This window comes from Sturnus vulgaris, unplaced genomic scaffold (assembly GCF_052056855.1).
Source record: "Sturnus vulgaris isolate bStuVul1 unplaced genomic scaffold, bStuVul1.hap1 Scaffold_376, whole genome shotgun sequence".
In the NCBI taxonomy this organism is placed as follows: Eukaryota; Metazoa; Chordata; class Aves; order Passeriformes; family Sturnidae; genus Sturnus; species Sturnus vulgaris.
In genome coordinates, this window is record NW_028276429.1 from 412,440 (window position 1) to 419,055 (window position 6,616).

Here is a 6,616-nt window from a genome sequence, read left to right on the forward strand (position 1 = left end):
TCGGCGTCTGCCGTCCGGAGAGAGCTGAACTGCAGCGGTCAGTTTCAGCTCTGCCCAACAGCGCGCTCTCAGTTCTGCGGACAAGCACTCCCTGTTGCCTTGGCTCCGAGTGCAAAGTCCCTAGCGAGCACTCACTCAGTGCAATGCACCCAGAAAGACGCTCTCGCTCGTCTTTCAAGGAGCGATTCCTAACAGCAGAAGCAGCAGAGGCACAAACTGGATGACGAGAAGGGACAATGTAGAACACGTCTCTGTCCTGGCACATTGTCGTGTGCGATACGTCCCTCCGGGTCTTCGGTCCTTGCGAAGCTCTATGTACTGCGAGCGCAGCTACTTGAAGCTGAGACGGACCGCGGAGCTAGCAGCGAATTCGGAGAGCGCTAAGCACGAAGTCAAGAAGCGAGACGTGTCCCTGCAACGCGGTGCTAAGAGCAGCTTCCTCGCGGCGGGGGCGAGCTCCGGCCACGAGACATTCTCGTCCTGGCAACGGATCTCTGTGAAGGGCGTAGGCGAAAAGCTTTCGATTTCCATTCGAACTGCGAGAAAGGCAGACTGTTACACGGAGCTCTGAGAACAAAGGTGCACGCCCTAGGCGGGCTTGGGCAGAAGCAGCGTTCTCGAGCTCTTGGCTGCCCGCACACTGCTGGGTATGTGGCGCCCCTGCGGCGGCTTCTGGCCGCCGACAAGTGAAAGCGGAGCCAGGCGTGGGCGAGGGCGGTGAACGAAGCGGCTATGTGCCGTGCTTGTGTGCACCACGTTAGAGGCTACTAGGAGAGGAAGGTGGTTGACTCTCGCTTGCCTTCCCAAGTGCCCTTAGCAGTCGGAAGGAGCAAGCTGAAGCACTGCTGCTTGTGCTGCTCCTTGGTTCCCTTGCAGCCCGCTCTGAAAGCATTGGCGGTCACTTCTAGGCGCCGAGTTGCACACACACAGCACCACGCTAAGTGCCGCGGAGAAGGGAAATCCAGAGTGCAGCGAGGAGCTGGACGTGGCTTACGTGCAGTAAGGAGAAGGTGAACCTAAGCACAGCCTCTTCAATCTGGCCGCCTCTGCTCTGGTAGCAACTTTTGCAAGACGGCAAAGGGAGACGCGAGTATGTAGAACGGAGGGCAGCGAGACGCCGTGTGTTATGCGCCCTTTCAGGGCTGCTGACAAGGGGCTACTTTAAGAACGCCTTCTTCGTCCTCGCGTCCTTCTCGCTTCGCTCTAGCTGCAAGGAGTACAGCACAGCGAAGGAGTGAGGACGGGCACTGCCCCAGCTTTTGCCCTGGCGTGCAACGGCTGTGTGCTGCTTTTCCAAGCAGCAAGAGCACTGAGAAGTGAAAGCGATTGTGAAGGAGCTCTTTGGCTGCTCGTGTGCTCTTCGCTGCACTGCGCCGCTCGCAAGCGGCTTCGTTCTTCGGCGTCTGCCGTCCGGAGAGAGCTGAACTGCAGCGGTCAGTTTCAGCTCTGCCCAACAGCGCGCTCTCAGTTCTGCGGACAAGCACGCCCTGTTGCCTTGGCTCCGAGTGCAAAGTCCCTAGCGAGCACTCACTCAGTGCAATGCACCCAGAAAGACGCTCTCGCTCGTCTTTCAAGGAGCGATTCCTAACAGCAGAAGCAGCAGAGGCACAAACTGGATGACGAGAAGGGACAATGTAGAACACGTCTCTGTCCTGGCACATTGTCGTGTGCGATACGTCCCTCCGGGTCTTCGGTCCTTGCGAAGCTCTATGTACTGCGAGCGCTGCTACTTGCAGCTGAGAAGGACCGCGGAGCTAGCGGCGAATTCGGAGAGCGCTAAGCACGAAGTCAAGAAGCGAGACGTGTCCCTGCAACGCGGTGCTAAGAGCAGCTTCCTCGCGGCGGGGGCGAGCTCCGGCCACCAGACAGTCTCGTCCTAGCAACGGATCTCTGTGAAGGGCGTAGGCGAAAAGCTTTCGATTTCCATTCGAACTGCGAGAAAGGCAGACTTTTACACGGAGCTCTGAGAACAAAGGTGCACGCCCTAGGCGGGCTTGGGCAGAAGCAGCGTTCTCGAGCGCTTGGCTGCCGGCACACTGCTGGGTATGTGGCGCCCCTGCGGCGGCTTCTGGCCGCCGGCAAGTGAAAGCGGAGCCAGGCGTGGGCGAGGGCGGTGAACGAAGCGGCTAAGTGCCGTGCTTGTGTGCACCACGTTAGAGGCTACTAGGAGAGGAAGGTGGTTGACTCTCGCTTGCCTTCCCAAGTGCCCTTAGCAGTCGGAAGGAGCAAGCTGAAGCACTGCTGCTTGTGCTGCTCCTTGGTTCCCTTGCAGCCCGCTCTGAAAGCATTGGCGGTCACTTCTAGGCGCCGAGTTGCACACACACAGCACCACGCTAAGTGCCGCGGAGAAGGGAAATCCAGAGTGCAGCGAGGAGCTTGACGTGGCTTACGTGCAGTAAGGAGAAGGTGAACCTAAGCACAGCCTCTTCAATCTGGCCGCCTCTGCTCTGGTAGCAACTTTTGCAAGACGGCAAAGGGAGACGCGAGTATGTAGAACGGAGGGCAGCGAGACGCCGTGTGTTATGCGCCCTTTCAGGGCTGCTGACAAGGGGCTACTTTAAGAAGGCCTTCTACTTCCTGGCGTCCTTCTCGCTTCGCTTTAGCTGCAAGGAGTACAGCACAGCGAAGGAGTGAGGACGGGCACTGCCCCAGCTTTTGCCCTGGCGTGCAACGGCTGTGTGCTGCTTTTCCAAGCAGCAAGAGCACTGAGAAGTGAAAGCGATTGTGAAGGAGCTCTTTGGCTGCTCGTGTGCTCTTCGCTGCACTGCGCCACTCGCAAGCGGCTTCGTTCTTCGGCGTCTGCCGTCCGGAGAGAGCTGAACTGCAGCGGTCAGTTTCAGCTCTGCCCAACAGCGCGCTCTCAGTTCTGCGGACAAGCACGCCCTGTTGCCTTGGCTCCGAGTGCAAAGTCCCTAGCGAGCACTCACTCAGTGCAATGCACCCAGAAAGACGCTCTCGCTCGTCTTTCAAGGAGCGATTCCTAACAGCAGAAGCAGCAGAGGCACAAACTGGATGACGAGAAGGGACAATGTAGAACACGTCTCTGTCCTGGCACATTGTCGTGTGCGATACGTCCCTCCGGGTCTTCGGTCCTTGCGAAGCTCTATGTACTGCGAGCGCTGCTACTTGAAGCTGAGAAGGACCGCGGAGCTAGCGGCGAATTCGGAGAGCGCTAAGCACGAAGTCAAGAAGCGAGACGTGTCCCTGCAACGCGGTGCTAAGAGCAGCTTCCTCGCGGCGGGGGCGAGCTCCGGCCACGAGACATTCTCGTCCTAGCAACGGATCTCTGTGAAGGGCGTAGGCGAAAAGCTTTCGATTTCCATTCGAACTGCGAGAAAGGCAGACTGTTACACGGAGCTCTGAGAACAAAGGTGCACGCCCTAGGCGGGCTTGGGCAGAAGCAGCGTTCTCGAGCTCTTGGCTGCCCGCACACTGCTGGGTATGTGGCGCCCCTGCGGCGGCTTCTGGCCGCCGACAAGTGAAAGCGGAGCCAGGCGTGGGCGAGGGCGGTGAACGAAGCGGCTATGTGCCGTGCTTGTGTGCACCACGTTAGAGGCTACTAGGAGAGGAAGGTAGTTGACTCTCGCTTGCCTTCCCAAGTGCCCTTAGCAGTCGGAAGGAGCAAGCTGAAGCACTGCTGCTTGTGCTGCTCCTTGGTTCCCTTGCAGCCCGCTCTGAAAGCATTGGCAGTCGCTTCTAGGCGCCGAGTTGCACACACACAGCACCACGCTAAGTGCCGCGGAGAAGGGAAATCCAGAGTGCAGCGAGGAGCTGGACGTGGCTTACGTGCAGTAAGGAGAAGGTGAACCTAAGCACAGCCTCTTCAATCTGGCCGCCTCTGCTCTGGTAGCAACTTTTGCAAGACGGCAAAGGGAGACCCGAGTATGTAGAACGGAGGGCAGCGAGACGCCGTGTGTTATGCGCCCTTTCAGGGCTGCTGACAAGGGGCTACTTTAAGAAGGCCTTCTTCGTCCTCGCGTCCTTCTCGCTTCGCTCTAGCTGCAAGGAGTACAGCACAGCGAAGGAGTGAGGACGGGCACTGCCCCAGCTTTTGCCCTGGCGTGCAACGGCTGTGTGCTGCTTTTCCAAGCAGCAAGAGCACTGAGAAGTGAAAGCGATTGTGAAGGAGCTCTTTGGCTGCTCGTGTGCTCTTCGCTGCACTGCGCCGCTCGCAAGCGGCTTCGTTCTTCGGCGTCTGCCGTCCGGAGAGAGCTGAACTGCAGCGGTCAGTTTCAGCTCTGCCCAACAGCGCGCTCTCAGTTCTGCGGACAAGCACGCCCTGTTGCCTTGGCTCCGAGTGCAAAGTCCCTAGCGAGCACTCACTCAGTGCAATGCACCCAGAAAGACGCTCTCGCTCGTCTTTCAAGGAGCGATTCCTAACAGCAGAAGCAGCAGAGGCACAAACTGGATGACGAGAAGGGACAATGTAGAACACGTCTCTGTCCTGGCACATTGTCGTGTGCGATACGTCCCTCCGGGTCTTCGGTCCTTGCGAAGCTCTATGTACTGCGAGCGCTGCTACTTGAAGCTGAGAAGGACCGCGGAGCTAGCGGCGAATTCGGAGAGCGCTAAGCACGAAGTCAAGAAGCGAGACGTGTCCCTGCAACGCGGTGCTAAGAGCAGCTTCCTCGCGGCGGGGGCGAGCTCCGGCCACGAGACATTCTCGTCCTAGCAACGGATCTCTGTGAAGGGCGTAGGCGAAAAGCTTTCGATTTCCATTCGAACTGCGAGAAAGGCAGACTGTTACACGGAGCTCTGAGAACAAAGGTGCACGCCCTAGGCGGGCTTGGGCAGAAGCAGCGTTCTCGAGCTCTTGGCTGCCCGCACACTGCTGGGTATGTGGCGCCCCTGCGGCGGCTTCTGGCCGCCGACAAGTGAAAGCGGAGCCAGGCGTGGGCGAGGGCGGTGAACGAAGCGGCTATGTGCCGTGCTTGTGTGCACCACGTTAGAGGCTACTAGGAGAGGAAGGTGGTTGACTCTCGCTTGCCTTCCCAAGTGCCCTTAGCAGTCGGAAGGAGCAAGCTGAAGCACTGCTGCTTGTGCTGCTCCTTGGTTCCCTTGCAGCCCGCTCTGAAAGCATTGGCAGTCGCTTCTAGGCGCCGAGTTGCACACACACAGCACCACGCTAAGTGCCGCGGAGAAGGGAAATCCAGAGTGCAGCGAGGAGCTGGACGTGGCTTACGTGCAGTAAGGAGAAGGTGAACCTAAGCACAGCCTCTTCAATCTGGCCGCCTCTGCTCTGGTAGCAACTTTTGCAAGACGGCAAAGGGAGACCCGAGTATGTAGAACGGAGGGCAGCGAGACGCCGTGTGTTATGCGCCCTTTCAGGGCTGCTGACAAGGGGCTACTTTAAGAAGGCCTTCTTCGTCCTCGCGTCCTTCTCGCTTCGCTCTAGCTGCAAGGAGTACAGCACAGCGAAGGAGTGAGGACGGGCACTGCCCCAGCTTTTGCCCTGGCGTGCAACGGCTGTGTGCTGCTTTTCCAAGCAGCAAGAGCACTGAGAAGTGAAAGCGATTGTGAAGGAGCTCTTTGGCTGCTCGTGTGCTCTTCGCTGCACTGCGCCGCTCGCAAGCGGCTTCGTTCTTCGGCGTCTGCCGTCCGGAGAGAGCTGAACTGCAGCGGTCAGTTTCAGCTCTGCCCAACAGCGCGCTCTCAGTTCTGCGGACAAGCACGCCCTGTTGCCTTGGCTCCGAGTGCAAAGTCCCTAGCGAGCACTCACTCAGTGCAATGCACCCAGAAAGACGCTCTCGCTCGTCTTTCAAGGAGCGATTCCTAACAGCAGAAGCAGCAGAGGCACAAACTGGATGACGAGAAGGGACAATGTAGAACACGTCTCTGTCCTGGCACATTGTCGTGTGCGATACGTCCCTCCGGGTCTTCGGTCCTTGCGAAGCTCTATGTACTGCGAGCGCAGCTACTTGCAGCTGAGACGGACCGCGGAGCTAGCAGCGAATTCGGAGAGCGCTAAGCACGAAGTCAAGAAGCGAGACGTGTCCCTGCAACGCGGTGCTAAGAGCAGCTTCCTCGCGGCGGGGGCGAGCTCCGGCCACGAGACATTCTCGTCCTGGCAACGGATCTCTGTGAAGGGCGTAGGCGAAAAGCTTTCGATTTCCATTCGAACTGCGAGAAAGGCAGACTGTTACACGGAGCTCTGAGAACAAAGGTGCACGCCCTAGGCGGGCTTGGGCAGAAGCAGCGTTCTCGAGCTCTTGGCTGCCCGCACACTGCTGGGTATGTGGCGCCCCTGCGGCGGCTTCTGGCCGCCGACAAGTGAAAGCGGAGCCAGGCGTGGGCGAGGGCGGTGAACGAAGCGGCTATGTGCCGTGCTTGTGTGCACCACGTTAGAGGCTACTAGGAGAGGAAGGTGGTTGACTCTCGCTTGCCTTCCCAAGTGCCCTTAGCAGTCGGAAGGAGCAAGCTGAAGCACTGCTGCTTGTGCTGCTCCTTGGTTCCCTTGCAGCCCGCTCTGAAAGCATTGGCAGTCGCTTCTAGGCGCCGAGTTGCACACACACAGCACCACGCTAAGTGCCGCGGAGAAGGGAAATCCAGAGTGCAGCGAGGAGCTGGACGTGGCTTACGTGCAGTAAGGAGAAGGTGAACCTAAGCACAGCCTCTT